Consider the following 18,420-nt stretch of genomic DNA (forward strand, 5'->3'; position numbering starts at 1 on the left):
TAAATAATTATTCGTAAAAACATAATTTATTCTTTGCTCCACGAGTAAAATATTATTAATTTCCAAGTATCTTTTTAAGCCTATAGGCTTTCGAGTTCTTGCGAACTTTGCAATTTCATGAGAGAGACGTCTGACTCGGAGTTCACACAAACCTTGCAAATCCTTGCGAGTCGTTCGACAGATTAATTTCAGAATTTGCAGCATGATACTGGAAGTGCCGAGTGTCTTAGAGTTTGGAGGGGGATGTTTCTCAGTGCTTTATAAACGCATCACCGACGTGTTTTCGTTATTTACAATGGATCGCACAATAACGACATTGCAACTGGAGGCGTTGGCCGCATTTTTGAAAACGGAGCGTAAGTACTTTTTAGTAATTACTCTTAGCGTGTTAATTTTATTTCTTTTTAATTAATTGTTTTTTAAAGCGGGTGCAATGCGCCAATTAGGAATCGTATACGTGGCGGACGTTGCAAGAGTTCGTCGGGAGCGGGCGGCAAACAGGAAAAATCTGGAAGAGCTGTGGGCCGAAGGAGTGCGAAGGCACTGTCAAAACATCGACGTCTTCGACCTGCGATATCTATTCGGATATGAAATTGATGTAAGTTGCTTGTCTGTTTTATTTATTTATTAATAATAAACGGGCAAAGCCCTTTGTAGTACAAGTTTTGATTTATTAGATTTATTAGATTTGTGTATTAATATATATTTTATTTTATCTATTATAGCCGGATTGGTGGTAGTGTTTTTCTGCCTTCCGCTCGCCGCCACGAATTCCTGCACGAATTCGCCCGCCACGATGATGTAAGTTGTTTATCAGTTTTGATTTATTAGATTTATTAGATTTGCGTATTAATGCATATTTTATTTTATCTGTTATAGCCGGATTGGTGATCCTGCTCCTTCCGCTCGCCCTTATTATATATCTTGAAAGATGTTCACGACATCTGTGGTCCTCTTCTTGGCATCTGTGTGATGACTTCCGTATCGCCGCCACGAATTCCTGCAAAAACTCGCCCGCCACGATGATGTAAGTTGCTTGTTTGTTTTGATTTATTAGATTTATTAGATTTGCGTATTAATGCATATTTTATTTTATCTGTTATAGCCGGATTGGGTCTCAGATTATAACAATAAAAGGCATCGTACGATTAGAATGCGGCCCGTCGACGTAACACCGGAACACGCGGACAAACTTTTATCGTCCGTATATTCTAACATAAAGATTGTAGCTCCGGCGACGTACAAGATCGGTGAACACGTGCGAGTTAGTAAATACAAAACCTTATTCGCAAAGGGTTATACACCGAATTGGACAACTGAAATTTTCACAATTATTAAAATTCAACGAACAAATCCTGTAACGTATCTCTTGCAAGATATGCAAAACAACCGTTGGTTGGCGGGTTCTATGAATATGAACTACAAAAGTAAAAATCACGATGCATACTTATGTAGAAGGTTCTACAACGAAGGGGAAATAAAGTTTTCGTCAAATGGTCGGGGTTTGATTCTACGCACAATTCATGGATAGGAGCGAACAATATTTTGTAATCTATATTTAAAAATGTTTGTAATTATACTGATTATATGAATAAATAATTTTTCGGCTTTATTTTGTGTTTACTTTTATTACAGGGGAATGTTATTTTATAAATGAAGGGAGGTTGGTCTAAGAATAAATTATATTGATAATTTTGAATACTTTTTAATGCAATAAATGTAATACATAATACAATAATACAATAAATGTAATACATAATACATTATATACAATTTGCTGGGATCGCTTTCACTGCTACGGCCCAAGCGTATTTAGATAAGACATCGATGACGGCGAGTATGTAATTGTGGCCATTGTTGATTTGCGCATACTGTCGCATCTCTACGAGATCCGCTTGCCAGAGATCACCGTAACCCTGTACAATGACTCGTCTATGTCTAAAGTTACTTCTCGCTGGCACGTGCAACTCGTTGACACGCTGTATCTTCTCGTCCGTGATATGATTGCCCTTCACCTTCTTCATATTTGTAAACTAGCATCATGCTTTACGAACGTGTCAATTTATAATCAACCCGGCTTCTCGAAGTTCTTCGATTATAGAAATGATCTCGTTGTCATGCCCCGTATGTCCTGCGGATTTCGAGGATACGAGAAGACGTAATCTATCGACGAGCTCGTTTGGGTCATTCCAGTGCACGTAGTCCACCGCATTATCGTTAACCGCCATATCGAACGGTATCAGATTACCTCCACGCCGCTCGCTCTTAAGCAATTTTGCAATGATATATTTATACTTGTAGCCCTTGTTACTTTTCACAAGCCCTGACGAGATATGGCTGCGTCTATGAGCGTTCGACGACTTTAATATTTCCGCGTATTTGTGTAAATCAGCATCGTTGAATAAGGTGTCGTCAGGCATTCTCATGAATAGTAATTCGTACAAACCAGTTGTTCCTCTGTACTTCACCCCATTAATAATCACATCGCCGTTTTTGCTTACGTCGAAAACAGAACTTCCAAGCATTAATTTGTTGCGTTGTACATATACTCCATACACGTCATCTATCTTCTTCTCACGATCGGTAAAGAGTAATTGAATGTATTTAGCTGCCAACGGCCCCAAATTTTCCGTGAAATGCCTACGTATGTTTTCGCTAGGCTTGTCCAAAATTCGCTGCATAGAAACATTAAGATTCTCGTCGCTGTCGCCGTACGTTTCAACGGTATGTATCGATTCTTCACGATCTTTCATCACATCCACCGTCGGTTCACTCGAAGATGTACCAGGTTCGGAATAAATGCGTGCTCTTGCAGTTTGTGTGCTTTGAGGGTTAAGAAAAGGAGTTGGCGTCAATTTTTGCGGTTCTTTAATATTCAAGGTTGGGAATGCCGACTCGGATTTTATATCGATCGTGTCTGAATGTGGCGATACCGCTTACATATTCTCGATAATTCGTTCCAACGGCTCAACCATGGGTCTCAATCGTTTTTCGATGACTCTCTCTTCGTCGATGCTCTCCGATTTGAGAGCTCTGCGTTTTTTGCGTATAGCATCGCTTGTTTTAGCTATAGCATTCGCAACTTTACACGATTCTTTAATATTACTATTATCCATTGCAAAGAGAAGACGTCTACTCGCTAAGCGTTCTATCGATGGACTAAATGTTTCAGAAAACGGCAAATTCGTTAAATCCTTTTCTGTAGCGATCATGTTCCATCGAGCTGTCCTTGTCGATTATTACAAAACCATATTTCTGTTCCCAACACTGTGCGCACAATTTACAAAAGTTTTCGTACGACATGTCTGTATTTACATGATCATTATAAATGTGGTGTAGATTCGTGCCATCTTGTTTGAACACGATCAAAAGGTTGGCATTGTCGCGAATTAGGTGTTTCGGTATTCTCGCATAAGTCTGACAGAGATAAAAACAGTCCACGCGCGAGTGCCTACCCATAGCGAAATATTCTCTTATCACGTCTTGCTTGTCGCACGCAACGTCATCGAATATAAACACCGAATCGGGCAGCGCCTCGTTCGGTGGCACGACTTCGGCATTATTTGAAAATGAAAAGTATCCGATTTCAGGAACGTTTCAAAATTCGTTCGAGATATTTGTACTTTGGTTGTTGCAATGATTTTGAGTATACATATACGTTATTGAATCTTACACCGTTCGGGCTCTCGATCAGACTGATTACGACGTTCGTTTTACCGCAGTTCGATGGACCGCAAATTATACCACGTATCGTATTCGGCAAGAGGGGCCCGTGTCGTCGCCGACGATCGCCATGCGTGTTGTCCTCTCGTCTAAATCGAGAATAAGGATAGACAGGGGCTGCTTTGCGAAACGCATATCGTCTATATAATAACCATATATTTAATGATTCAGCCTCTTTATAGGTTGCGGAAAAGCTGCTTGTCCGCGTCGTGAACGCGCTTTAACCGCGATTAACCCTTTTTCTCCGCGGCGATAACGCGCTTTAACCGCGATTAACCCTTTGCTCCGCGGCGCGGCGGCAACGCGGCGACAGTGGCGGGCGGCGGCGGCGGCGGGCGGTGATGGCGGACACGCGGAATGTAATTCGTGACCGAGCCATCAAATACGCATCCAAGCAACAACGTGACCGAAAGTCTGTCTCGACAATGCTCGCTCAATCTGTATCAGATTGCACTCGACACGTGTCTACCTGTAAACATTTCACCCTACCCCCTCATGTTAACCGCGCCAGCAAGCCGTCAAAGAGGCATCCAAGCAAAACGTGACCAAAAGTCTGTCTCGACGATGCTCTCTCTATCTGTACCAGATTGCACATCGACACGTGTCTGCATGTAAACATGGATTTCGCCCTACTCCCTCATGTCTTTGAAATAGAAGATCATTCCTTTTGTATCTCCTACATTGGAATATGAAACACAAACGTTACACATACAATCGTTCTAGGTAAAACAACATTAAGACGCATAAAGTATATTTTTACTAAATAGATTTTATTATTTTACAGTAATGAACAAAATTAATAAATGATATTAAATGTTTCGTGTTTTAAGACAAATGTAACAATTTTTCTTTTTCGGTGGAGGTCCATCTATGTGCGTGTCATTCCCCGGCCGGTTATAATGTTCCATGCACAGCTCTTCATCTTCCTCCTTCCTTTTTTTTAACCACCATTCTTTTAATATCGATACGTTTCTCATAGCACATGCCCCATTGTGCGCGATGCATGCCATATGTTTATCCATCCATCCATCCTGAATATGCCGGCTCTTGGTTGGCAAATTCGGTAGATCGTCATCTTTGTTCAAAACCTCTATATTGATTGGACTGACTGAAGGATAAAGTTTCTTCAGCCATTTTTCTTTCTCAATGCCCTTGACGTATACGATCCATGAATACTATCTTTCAAACACGAAGTGGCACACTCGAAGGCATGAATACGGCACGGTACCATCGTCCCACTCAAAATCGTGATGATTTTGCGTCAACCATTTTATTTGTCTTAATTCTGCTTTCGACAATTTTTTCTTAGCAAATGGTGGCGCAAAGATGAAACATTGTACACGATTCCCATTCTGGAAGATAGCAAGTTCCTTTACGAAAAACTCGTTCGTATCGCTTTTGAAGCCTTGAATGTCCACGAATGTTGGTACATTCATTTTGATTAGTTGAATTTGTGGCGAAAAATGACCGCTTTTGCTGCGGAATGATCATATAAACCCTCTTTCACTTAAGAGAGTTTGCGCACTACATTGGTCAGTGGATTGTACTGCACGATACGATCGTGAATGATCAAACAGTAGGCGCTAGTATTTTCAGGAGCGTTTTCACTACCTCAAAATCGATTCTTACATCGATTGTAGCGCTTTTTATCGATTCGTTCTGATGCGAGCAATCAATGACAACGAATGGGCCGTAGCCGAAAAAGAGTATCTTATCATAGAGCTCCGTCATCACCATTACTGCACATTGCTCCGTAATATGACTTTCTGAATTTTGCATACATGTCGTAAAGGACAGAGTATCTATTTTTATTAAAGTCAAGATTCAAATTGTCATACGGATATGATTCCGAATTTAAATACAATCGAAAATTGGTGAGTTTGCAGTCATCAAATTTGGTGATATGTCTATTGAGCTTATTTTTTTTATCCGTTTGTAATGCAAATATTACATATCGCGGTTTTTCTAATTGCGTAGCTGCTTTAATGCTCCATGTATGTTTAGTGGTTGCTTGTAACATTGGATACTCGTATAAGTCCCAGGAACGGTAACTCATAATTATCGTTTGACCGTTTTCAAGGATACGCAACAATGAAAGTTTTGTCTTTCTTCGAGCGTGATGTGGCATCCTCCACTGTACTTTGTATAATTGCAGCGTGTATTTTGCACCATCTGTTCCATAAACAGCATTTTTGTCGTCTCGCGATCGAATCAGAATCAATTCATGATGCGCATTAATCACTATTCGTTTGTAATCTTCGCAGAAACCGAGCAGCATATTTAGAGGAACACAAAAGTCAAAGTAGCCTCCTGCATTGGGTATGTCTATCCAACCAGCGTTTTCAAGCATTTTTGATTTTGTCGTTGTCAACGATACTCCATTTTTTATCATAGTTGTTATTCCAACGTTTTCACAACGATCGATCTCCATCGTTTAATTCATATCGAATTTCATCAAACATAAATGCTGCGCAATTCATTTCTAGTCCAACTGAAGTTCCTGCAACATTCTCATCGTTGAGAATGAGTTTTCCTTCGACGTAAAGGTAACTCTCACTAGGAAACGTGTACAAATCTTGTTGTTGAATGGGAATTCGTATTTCATCATTGTTTCCGAACGTTGTGTTGGCGTATGGGCTGTAACTATGTAATTCGATCTTTGTAATTCGATCGTCAGAAATCGGTAAACTGGCAATGTTCAATGGGTCCATCATTTTCGTTTCTTAATCACAAAACCCAACGATTGCAGAAATTGCGCGTTTTTGTCGCTCAAATCTTGCGATGTGTTCAGTGTGGAGATATTGTCCTTACTAAATGATTGTAAAGAGTCATCACCGTTTAATACATGATTATTATTTGCAACCGTGGTAATTGCTGCTGCTGCAAGTACAATTTGTGCGTTTGTGATTGAAGTTCTGGTTCCATCCATTTTCTAACGATCCTTTTAGCAACTCGTTCAACGGGGTGCCAATAATGCATTCGGCGGATTGTTGATCGGTTGAGTTTTAGCATCTGTGTACAACAGCATTATTTCTAGTAATGTTTGCATAAGTGCTGCTTGTTCTCTTGAAAGGCGATTAAATAACGGATATTAACGTATATTAAACGGTCGCGTCGTCGGAGCGTTCGACGATGTGCTCTTGCGATGTGTCCGATTTGGATATATTCCCTCTACTGAATGATTGTATAATTGTTATCGTTTTTACATCATTATCCTTACTGCAGCTGCCGTAAAATGTTCAGCATGCCGTTCGAGCTGTTCAGCGAGCCGTTCGAGCCGTTCAACGGGCCGTTCGAGCCGTTCGACCGTTCGCTGCCGTTCGAGCCGTTCGAGCCGTTCAACAGGCCATTGATTATTATGTTTATATTCATGTTATTTTTTACACCGCCTAATATGAAGCCTCCTGTCACTTCTTCTCCACGGAAATTTATCAGATTATCGTTTTGATCGGTAATGCGTATACTAAGGTGATCAATGGCTCTCACGATAACTGGAAGATAAATGACGTTCGTAGGACTTTCCGAAATTTTATATCCTGGTGCACGCGCGGTGAAAACTCATGAATGGTATGAACACATTGACCGTTGCTATAGCGCCAGTCGTAATATTACATTCGATCCTCAGCACATTACTTTCATAATATTTACGGGTATATCCGACTCGTGCCATTGGCCCCGGCGGTAATATGCGATATGTAGAAAACCCGAGAAGCGATCCTATATTATTTGTTTGTAAAATCGATTGTATAATCACTATATATTTGCACTTTTCAAAGTGCTGTTATTTGTACGAAATAAAAATGATTTTGTCTTGTTCCATTATTTTCCTCTTGCAAGTATTTATTTAGCGCTTCGATTTCATACGAACCATCCGGTATCGCGATCGCACCATCGGCAATACAAGAGGGTAAAATGAGTTATTGTTTGTAGACAGTCCCAACGTTCGGTATTGTGTTGAAAGCTGGAAAATCAACGAGTCCGAGTTCGTAATTATCATCCTTCAAGTCTACAGGTGGAAAGTAATCAGTGCTAAGGCACAGAATTTTTTCCGCTTAACGTAAACGTCAACGACATCTTTGCAACTGTGAAGACTATGTGCATCGAAACTATTTTATACATTTCCAGCTAAAAAATGCAAGCAGAGTTGTCCACATACACTCGTATTGAATTTTTGATACTGCGTGTGATTGTATAAAATCGTTACATGCTTTCCGAAGTAGTTTATTAACTCTGTCGGTGGTCTCAGATTTCCAAAAGAATCGAAATATTTAACACAATTACCCCGCTTTACGTAAGCTACCCAGTGTGTACCATGACCTTCCGATTTATCTAAATTCACGATACCGCATTCGTTTAAGAACGATTTAGAGGGTAAATTTGTACGCATGAAAACCCCTCGAAAATATGGAAAGTTCAACTTTCGTGCAAAGTTATATAACTGCACATTTGTCATTGCGCCCTTTGGAACCGTTACAATTTGCCGAAGCGCTTCTTTTTTTTTTCTTTAATTCCTTTCCCCATTTATATGGTGCAAGGTAAAGTCCATGTCCTTCCATAACACGATTGTGCCGTTTCACTTCCTCTAATGTTTTCCGTGCTGCAGATGCATCGTTGACTGCCTTGGCGATACCTGCTGCACCGCCAGCCACCGTGCCCAAAGCTGAAAGGCCTGCAAAAATAGGTACAAGTGCTGGAAGAAATCCCCCACGGTTTGCAACTGGAAGTTTGCGCGACTTCGTCTACTTCTTGTTACTTTTCCGCGGTGCCATTACTTTCTTCTTTGGCTAACTCTTTGGCTAGCAATATTCCAACAACGCGCGCAAACAAAAGTATTTTCCAATCTGGTGCGAATTCTTTTTGTGCTAATTCGAAGATCAAATGTGCATATGCACATCGTACGACTATCGTATAGGAAGTGAAATTTTTCCTGGGATGTTTGGGTTTATATAGGTAGAGAGAGAAGTTGCAAATGATGCAATACATTATGATTTATTAAAGTATAATTTCTAACATAATTTGTAACATAATCCTTTTTTCTCTGTTAAGATGCTGCTGATGCAGCTGTTATTATGGCCTGAATACCTAAAGCTACTAATTCGCAATCGATAATTGAATTTGGATCATAAATATCAGTTTCTTTGATATGCCGCACAATCTCTGCAAGCACTTTTACATCTCCGTATCCCCGAACTAATGCAACAAACTCTTTAAATTTTTGTTCCACCGAATACAGTTTATCATATAATGCATTATGCATTTCAATTATACAATCATTTAAAATTACCATTTTCTCCAAATGTTTTTTTCATCATACACATGCATATATCATTGCTAATCAATTTAATTACTTTTACGCCATATAGCACTCCAAATTCAACACTTATATCATTAAAATTAATATTGTCGCCGTGTATCTTTTGAATCGTCAAAGAAGCTGCATACGTTGTCCGCTTCGGCTACAATCAGCGACCACGTGACTATGCTCAGCTCCAGGCGGTTGTTTCGGCTGTCTGATAACATGAGTTGCGGGTAGAAATTGTCGCCAAGTATATTTATGCGATTTCCAAATGCTTTGTACAGGAATCCGTCAATGGATATTTTCGGCCCAAAAATTCGACATGATAATTGTGGTGCGATTCTAGAACAAATAAATACCGTTTAAGTATGTTATTGGAACAAACAAATACCCCGCAGCGTTAAATGAAATGTGTTTCGAACACTTACTTCACGTCGTCCTGATGTTTTGTCATTTTTTTGCGTGCCTCTTCTTCTTGAGTAGAACTGCGGGGTGCTTCCTTTGGCAAAAAAACTCTTTGAAACTTTGAGAATACATATTTCACTTTTCACAATACAATCTCGCGAACGATGCGCTTGCGGTGATGGTCAATTTGGTTTTGCGTATGCTTGAAACTTTAGCAAACCCCCTACCTTCTATAGTCACGAATTGCAGTGTCAGATTTGCTGCGTCAACAAAAAAAAACTCATTTCCAAGACGTAGAAAAAATCATTTTCAAGACGTAGAGAAGTGACCTTCCGATAAGAACAAACGGTTTCAAGGTCATGGAGGGTGGGGGTAGGGTGTTATATTTCTGCTGACGGTGTCAATTTCAGTTCAAGGTTATGGGGGTGGTGGGTTTGTCACGGGGTTGGGGTGTCAAATTTCAGTTCAAAGTCAGGACGTATCATATTCTGCTGACGGTGGCTTCAAATTTTAGTTCAAGGTCATGGGGTGGGATGGAGGGTGGGGTGGGGGTTATCGAGGACGTATCATATTTCTGCTGACGGTGGTGTCAAATTTCAGTTCAAGGTCATAGGGTGGTTATAGGGCGGGGGTTGTCATAGGGTGGGTATTTCTGCTGAGGGGGGTGGTTATAGGGCGGGGGTCGTCATAGGGTGGGTATTTCTGCTGAGGGGGGTGGTTATAGGGCGAGGGGGTTGTCACAGGGCGGTTATTTCTGCCGAGGGGGTGGTTATGGGGTGGGGGTTGTCATGGGGTGGGTATTTCTGCTGAGGGGTGGTTATAGGGCGGGGGGGGGTGTCACAGGGTGGTTATTTCTGCCGAGGGGGTGGTTATGGGGTGGGGGAGGGGGAGGGGGATCATATTTCTGCTGACGGTGGTGTCAAATTTCAGTTCAAGGTGATAGGGTGGGGGGGGGGGTGGATGTTGGGGGGGGGGGGGGGTATCATATTTCTGCTGACGGTGTGGTGTCAAATTACAAAAATTGCTGACGCCAGTGATTTAGAATCCGCATAGAACAACTACTGAAGAAAAATAATTTTTAACAAAAAAAACATCCGACTTCGAAATGCACTAAAAAGTATAAAATAATTTCTATTTCATTTATACCAATATTCCATAGCTATTAATAATATCTACTTAATCCTTAAATAGGATACCAATTACATTTCAAAGTTTTCGGAGGCGGCGCAAAATTAAAAACTTTTCCTCTACTAGGAAGCCCTAACTCCGGCGTCGGCAACCTATGATAAATCAACTATTTGATAGTTGCAAGTAAACAATATTCAACGGGAATCAACAAACCCATTGCGAATTAACTATACTGCAGTTCACGAGTGACCGCACTTAACTCGCGCAGCTAGTGGCCTACTGCGGTCTAAGGAGATTTTTAATAGTGCGTGTGATTCCCCTTTGCAGCGTGCTTCTTACTATGCGTTCATATCATTTTTTTTTGCGACAAATAATAGAAATTTCATTGTATCGTGATACTTTACAATATCATCACCGGTTATCAGTTATCGTACGTCATATATTTCTGCCCACCATTTATATGTTCGCAAAGTATAATAAGAAGCAAGCTGTAGAGGGGAATAACACGCGTTATTAAAAATCTCTCTAGACCTAGTGAGCGGCGCGAGTTAAATATGATCTCTTGTGAACTGCAGTATAGTGTATGTACATCAGGACTGCTGCCAATTTCTCATATAATCGTTACAATTACAAATGTTTTCAGCCGGACCTATAATTCTTCTCTTACGTCTTATTAATTACCAAGTTTGCCATACCGCAATCAAATCGTTATTGGCAGCATCGTTTGTTCGGGTATTTTTTAATTTTGCGCCGCCTCCGAAAACTTTGAAATGTAATTGGTATCCTATTTAAGGATTAAGTAGATATTATTAATAGCTATGGAATATTGGTATAAATGAAATAGAAATTATTTTATACTTTTTAGTGCATTTCGAAGTCGGATGTTGTTTTTGTTAAAAATTATTTTATTTCACACTTTTTAGTGGAACCAGTAGTATTTGTAGGATAGTGTAACGTGATTTTAGATTTCTGTTGCTTAGCTAATAACCATAAACTGAAAAAAAATTGACCGAATTTAAGTTGTTAATAACAACAAATTTCACAAATTTCATAAACCTCCTACTAAATGTGAAAGGTTTCTTCGCTATCGGTACATTCCCTGCAGCATAAACGCCGCAAGATATAAATGAAGTATTACGTATTTTGCGATAAAAGTCGTTAGGAATGAAAAAATACAACAATTTTTTTGCAAGACCAATTAGAATATATACTCTACAAGATGCAAAATTTTCGATCCGACTGGTCCATCCGTCTCGTGGTAATCGGTGAAAAATATAAATCAAGCATTACGTTCTTGCAAAAAAATCGTTAGCCAATGAAAAATGCAAAATGCTTTTCTGACGGGACCAAGTGCGAGATATACTTTACAAGATGCAAGGAGTTTCGTGCCGATTGTTCTATCCGTCTCGGAGTAATCGGTGAACATACATTTAGAAGAAAAAATCATTAGGAATGAAAAAAACGCAAAATATTTTTTTTACTGGACCAATGGGGAGTTATACTCTATAAGCCGCAAAAAGTTTCGTTCCGGTTGGTCTATCCGTCTCGCAGTAATCGGCGACCGTACGCCGCGCGTACATGATATAGTACGTTTTTTTGCAATAAAAAGCGTTCGGAGTGAAAAAATATAAAATGTTTTTATAACGGGACCAATCGGGAGACATACTCTACCAAATGCAAGAGGTTTCGTTACGATTGGTCCATCCGTCTCGGAGTAATCGGCGAACATACAGTTAGAAGAAAAAATCATTAGGAATGAAAAAACGCAAAATATTTGTTTTACAGGACCAATGGGGAGTTATACTCTATAAGGCGCGAAAAGTTTCGTTCCGGTTGGTCTATCCGTCTCGCAGTAATCGGCGACCGTACGCCGCGCGTACATGACATAGTACGTTTTTTTGCAATAAAAAACGTTCGGAGTGAAAAAATGTAAAACGTTTTTATAACGGGACCAATTGGGAGACATACTCTACCAGATGCAAAAGGTTTCGTTCCGATTGGTCCATCCGTCTCCGCGTAATCGGTGAACATACATAAAAAAAAAAAAATATACACATCGAATTGAGTATCCTCCTCCTTTTCGAAGTCGGATAAAAAATTGGGTACAGAAGTAGCCAAAATAAATCCCATTAAGAATACGCTTTCTTCTTCCTCGTCCAAGGTTGTAATTTTGTTTCTACAATCGATACAGGCGATTGCAGGTTGTATGTCGCTCATTATTTTATGGCACATTATACAAGTTGTGTAATTATTATCGGTATTGACGAGGACGAAGCTATGAGAGCCCATATAACACCATCGGTGCTTTGCTTCTGGTACCATATTTACACCGCATTCGAAACATATTCTTCCGCATCTGCGTCCAAGACAATTGTTAATAAAAACTAGGTTGTAGTCCTTAATGCATACTGCATCTATTATATTTTGGCCTGTGCCTTGATTCTATAATAAAAGTACATTTGTTTTTTTTTAGTACTTTTTCAAAGATTTATGTCTATATTATGTTTTAGCTAGTTTGGGCGCATCTTTTAGTTGTATACGATTTCAATTCCCCTTCTTTTTCTTATATATTTTTCCACAAGGATGACGCTTCCCGTTTTGCACTTTGCTTTTTGTCGTTCTTTGCGCAATATGGCGGTTAGTTCAAACTTTTGCTTGTGCGCATGCGTATGTTACGAAAATTATATAGACTGACGCACCGATTTTTATGTTTTGATCCGTGCTGGAGACTGGTCGGTAGGCCTCTTTAGTCGATCTTTATGTACTATTCTAGTCATATCTTGGGACCTATTACAATTCTATGTTGTGTTTTTTCTATGTTTCTTAAACCTTTGTATGGCCCGGTGTATTCCTTTTTGCAGTTTACTTCTTCTTGGTGGATTTAATAACATGTACTTCTTCTCCTGTTTCGTAATTAATTGGACGTATCTTTATATCGTAGTAGTATTTTTGTCTAAATTTTGATTGTTCTAGATTTATTTTTGCAGTTTGTTTATTTATGTAAATTGTGTAGTAGTTTGTCTACGTAGTCCGGATATGTATCTAATCTGTCAGTTGGTGTAAATTTTGATGGTAATCTTGCTTTTCTTCCATATACCAGTTCATGAGGTGTGGAATTTTGTTCCCTCATGAACACTTGTGTTGTATGAGAACATTGCCTGTTGTAGCCATTTGTCCCAATGTTCTTGTTTGGATATACAGTGTTTCAAATACTCAATTAGAACGTGATGGCTTCTTTCCAGGGAACCGTTTGACTGAGGATGGAAGGATGATGTACGGTACGTCTTGATGTGGAAAATTTTAGCTAGTTTCTTGATTAGCGAGGATAGTGTCAGTGACTCAGTGAGGATAGCTTTAGGACTACCAAATTGACATATGAATGAGTTGGTGAAAGCTTTTGCGACGTCCACTGATGTGGCTGACACAAGTGGAACTGCGACGGAGTACTTGGTTAAGTTATCCTGTATGGTGAGGATATAGCTGTATCCTTTTTGCGTCATTGGTAAGGGTCCAAGAATGTCTAGGGACACCTTATCGAATGCGTCTGAAGGAGTGTCTGTGATAACCATTGGTTCCTTGTTCTTCATCCTTACTAGCTTAGTTCGCTGGCAGCTGATACAGGATCTAATATAGTCTGTAATTTCTCTCTTCATATTTCTCCAATAATATTTGTTCCGAATTCTAAGGTAAGTTTTCCTGATACCTTATGTCCTGCGACTGGGCTTTCATGATTCTCACTAATTATATTTTTTTCTTTCATCCTTAGGTGGAATTTGGATTGTTCCTTTGCAGATAATGATATTTATGTTAGATTCTGCAAAGACTATTTGGAGAATTGCTTTTAAACCCTGTCTCTCTGGAATGCTGCACTCCTGGATTCCTTTTTGAAGTAGTATGTGACGAAGAGTTTTAATTTTTTATGGTAATGTCTCTTTAGATTCTACTAATACTCCAAAGATTAATTTATTTTTGATTTTATATTGTGTTATACTGTTTTGTGGTTTAGAAATTTTAATCTTTTCATTTTCTATTAACTGTCTTGACTGCTTATCTTCTGGTTGTCCTTCCTTGTTAAGAAATATTATTGCTGTGCCCTTTTTCATCCATAGGTGGTCTTCGGTTTCATCTATTTTGAGCGTAATTGGTTTATTGCTGATTATTTGGGTTTAATTTGTTGAATTGTTGGTGGTTGAGTCTTTTGTTTCTTAATCTTGATGGGTGTAATCGGTGCTGATAAGGAATCACTTGAGGTTTCTTTTTTCTATTTTTTCTTTTTAATATTGGAGATTTTTCTCTTGTTCCTGAAGAAGAATCAATTTTAGGTGGTTCTCTGAAGATATGTTTTGGTATAATTATTTCTTCACTGTACTCTTCTATTTCATCTCCAATTATTACTGGTTCTCTAGCTATTGATCGTTTTTGTGGGATAATGTATTTCTTTTCTTGCGGTGGTTGATGTACTTCAACTGTAATTTCTTCTTCGTTGGGTTTTCTCTTCTTTCTGATCTCTTCAGAGGAATATATTTTTGGATTCAGATTCGTTCTTTTTCTTGTTTTCGGTGGTTCTTCAGATACATCTGTCTCATAATATTGGGATTCATCTGAGCTTGTATAATTTTCCTTTATTCTCTTCCTTGCTGTATTATCCTCTTGAGAAGAGCTTCTTTCTCGTGTTTTATCTTTTCGATATCTTTTCCTTATTTCGGAGCCTGTGCAATCGTCTCGTTGCCGTGTTAAATGTTTATGGCTTATTTTCCTCTTCTTAATATCTCGTGAACTTTACGAGGTTGTTGGCCTTGGTCTTCTTGGATATTGATGCCATTCTTTCTTTTTCTTATGTTCTTCAGACTCAGTTGTAGTTGTTGGTCTGGGTCTGGTTGGATATTGGTGTGCTTCCTTTTTCTTCTTGAATTCCCTAGATTCTGACGTGGTGTTGTCTGTCTAGGGCGAGTGAGACACTGGTGCCACTCTTTCTTCTTTTTGAATTCTTTTGACTCTGATGTGGTAGTCGTTGGTCTGGGGCGAGTGGGATACTGGTGCCACTCTTTCCTTTTCTTTCGCTTTCTTTTCGACCCAGACGTGGACGAATGCAGCCTTTCAGCATGTATTTGCAGAGCGTTTATATCTTCGACAGGATTTCTTGAGAGAGCATCAGCGTTCATGTTTTGCTTGTCTGGTTTGTATTTAATTTCATAATCATACTCGCTCAATCTCAATTTCCATCTCATGAGTCTCGATGTAGGATCTGAGAGAATATTTAACCATATCAATGGTTTGTGATCTGTGACTAAGTAAAATTTTCTGCCGAAAATATAAGGTCTGAAATGATGTATCGCAAATATCACAGCAAGTAGTTCCCTTTCAGTTGCGGAATGTTGTGTTTCCGGCTTATTCATCACCCTTGAGGCGTACGCTACTGGTCGATCCTTTCCTATCTCTCCTTGACTTAGGACCGCTCCCACTGCTGTTCCGGATGCATCAGTGGTTATATTAAATGGTCTCTCAAAGTCAGGATATTGTAGGATCGGCTCTTCACACAGTATGCTTCTCAAGAATTCAAAGGCTTGCTGCTGCTGGTTGGACCACTCGAATTTCTGTTCTTTTTTAGTCAGGTCGGATAATGGTTTAGCTACTTTTGAGAAGTCTTTAATAGAACGTCTACAGTATCCGCACAATCCTAGAAATTGTATAATGTTCTTGACAGTCTTTGGAATGGGGAACTTTTGGACTGCTTCAACCTTTGCTGGGTCAGGTCTTACACCGTCTTCTGTAATTATGTGGCCCAGGTACGCCACTTCTTTCTTCAGAAATTGGCATTTGTCAGGTTGCAAGCATAGGTTTGCTTCTCTGAGCTTTGCCATCATCCTATTGACTTTAATTTCGTGTTCTCTTAACGAGCTTGCATAAATTACAATATCGTCAATGAACACGAATAATTCCAGTCCTTGTAGTTCGTCTAGGAGATTATTCATCAGGCGCTGGAATGTAGCTGCAGCATTTTTCAATCCAAAAGGCATTCTGTTGAATTCGAAGTGCGCGAATGGTGTTGAAAATGCCGTCTTATGCTTGTCTTCTGGATGCATTGGTGTTTGATGAAAGCTAGACTTTAAATCAAACACGGAGAAGTACTTTGCACTTCCCACTTGATCCAGGATGTCCGTAATGTTTGGTAGTGGATAGGCATGGCTGATTGTTTTTTCATTTAACTTTCTGAAGTCAATCACCAATCTCCACAATTTGTTTCCTTGTGAATCCTGTTTTTTTTGGTACTATCCACAAGGGGGAGTTAAACGGTGACGATGAATGTTTAATGATTCCTTTTTCCAGGAGATCATTAACTTGATGGTTGATTTCATCTTTTAACGCATGAGGATACCTGTATTGTTTAACGTTTACAGGCACCTCATCTGTCGTGATGATCCTGTGGTAGATTTTATTTGTTGCTGGGAGTTTATCTCCGTCTATATAAAATCTGTCACCGTGCTCTTTTACTATATCCTCTACGTTGTCGAATTCTTCTTGATTTAGATGATCCGTTTGTAATATTTCTAGAATTTGTTGAGCTCGTTGAGATTTCTGATGAGCTATATCTTCATCCAGTGGTGCCTCTTCATATTGTTGTAGTTCAATAGGTGGCATTTCGATTTCGATGTCTTCAGCTCCAACGTTGATCGCGTACAGAAATGCTATACCATCTCGATTGGTAACCACAGCATTCCCCAAATATAGTTGTGGGTGAAGCTGCAATTTGGGACAAAACCAGTCTTGATTTCCGTATTTGATACTTTTATGGGTATCATGGTCTTTGTCCTGGATGGTATTACCGCTGCTGGTTGTTTGAATGGTATTATATTGTTGTTTACAATTAATATGGGTTTGGCATAATTTATGCTGGCTCCGCTGTTTTAAAATATTCTGTTCCCAAAATTCCGTCTTGTTCAATCGGCAACTCCTTGATGATGTGGAATATGGATTCTGTTTCTAGTATCCTTACTTTGATGTATCCTGTGGTATAAATGGAGCTCTTAGTTATCCCGTTCAATTGGAAGAATATATCTATATTATAATTATTTTGCTTGATATTGCTTGTTTTTTAATTATGTTAATGTCTGACCCTGTGTCGACCATGAATAAAGCTTTTTGATTTTCGAAACTTTCGCTTAATAGTTCGACACTGGTAGACTTATTTATTTCTTCTAGGTTCAGGTATAAGTTCGCATTCTTACGTATCTGCTGTACTTGTGGAGTTTGCTGGAGTCTTTGGCTTTTGATTCGCTCCTGATATGCTTTCTTTCGACACTCTTGAACTGTATGGCCGATGTTTTCGCAGAATTCACAAATTGGAGGTCTATTCTGTGTCCAATTTCGATTTTGTCTTGGCATAGGTTTATTCTTATGGGCTTGATTTGTCTGCACAAAGTCCTGAGGGACCCCTGGTCTTCCTTGTTGGTCCTTAAACCAGCAGGTTTACAAGGTGTGCCCGGATCTTTGGCAGTGCTGACAGTATTTTGCCGGCCAGTGGGCCCTCGACGTTGATTGTCTTTGAAACCTCTGACTGCAGCATACACTGGCATTATACTCATATCCATAGCAGTTGTTGCATTATTCGGCCGTAGCGAATCCTTGCGACAACTTAACCTTTGTTAAGTTTTCTATGCTTTCGGCCTTGGCTAAAATTGCCGCGCTTATTGCGTCGTCGAGACTGTCGAAATTTTGATTTCTCATTCGATTATATACCTCTTGTTGTAGACCGGTCAGGAAAGCTCTGACGGTATTTATTTCAGAGGATCGGTTGTATCTCTCAACCTGATCCGAGAGCTCCATTTCGTTGCAACTCTTGATCTGTAGCCAGAGTCCTGAAACGCGGC

At 39.5% G+C, this 18,420-nt stretch overlaps 1 long non-coding RNA gene across 1 annotated transcript; it reads left to right on the forward strand.

The window, feature by feature from the left end:
• Window positions 1–538: 538 nt before the first annotated feature.
• On the forward strand, window positions 539–949 carry LOC123988855. Its single transcript, XR_006830316.1, has 3 exons — window positions 539–598; window positions 726–801; window positions 880–949. It is a non-coding gene; the product is annotated as an uncharacterized LOC123988855 (long non-coding RNA).
• The last annotated feature ends 17,471 nt before the right edge of the window (window positions 950–18,420 follow it).

Source organism: Osmia bicornis, unplaced genomic scaffold (assembly GCF_907164935.1).
Source record: "Osmia bicornis bicornis unplaced genomic scaffold, iOsmBic2.1, whole genome shotgun sequence".
Taxonomy (NCBI): Eukaryota; Metazoa; Arthropoda; class Insecta; order Hymenoptera; family Megachilidae; genus Osmia; species Osmia bicornis.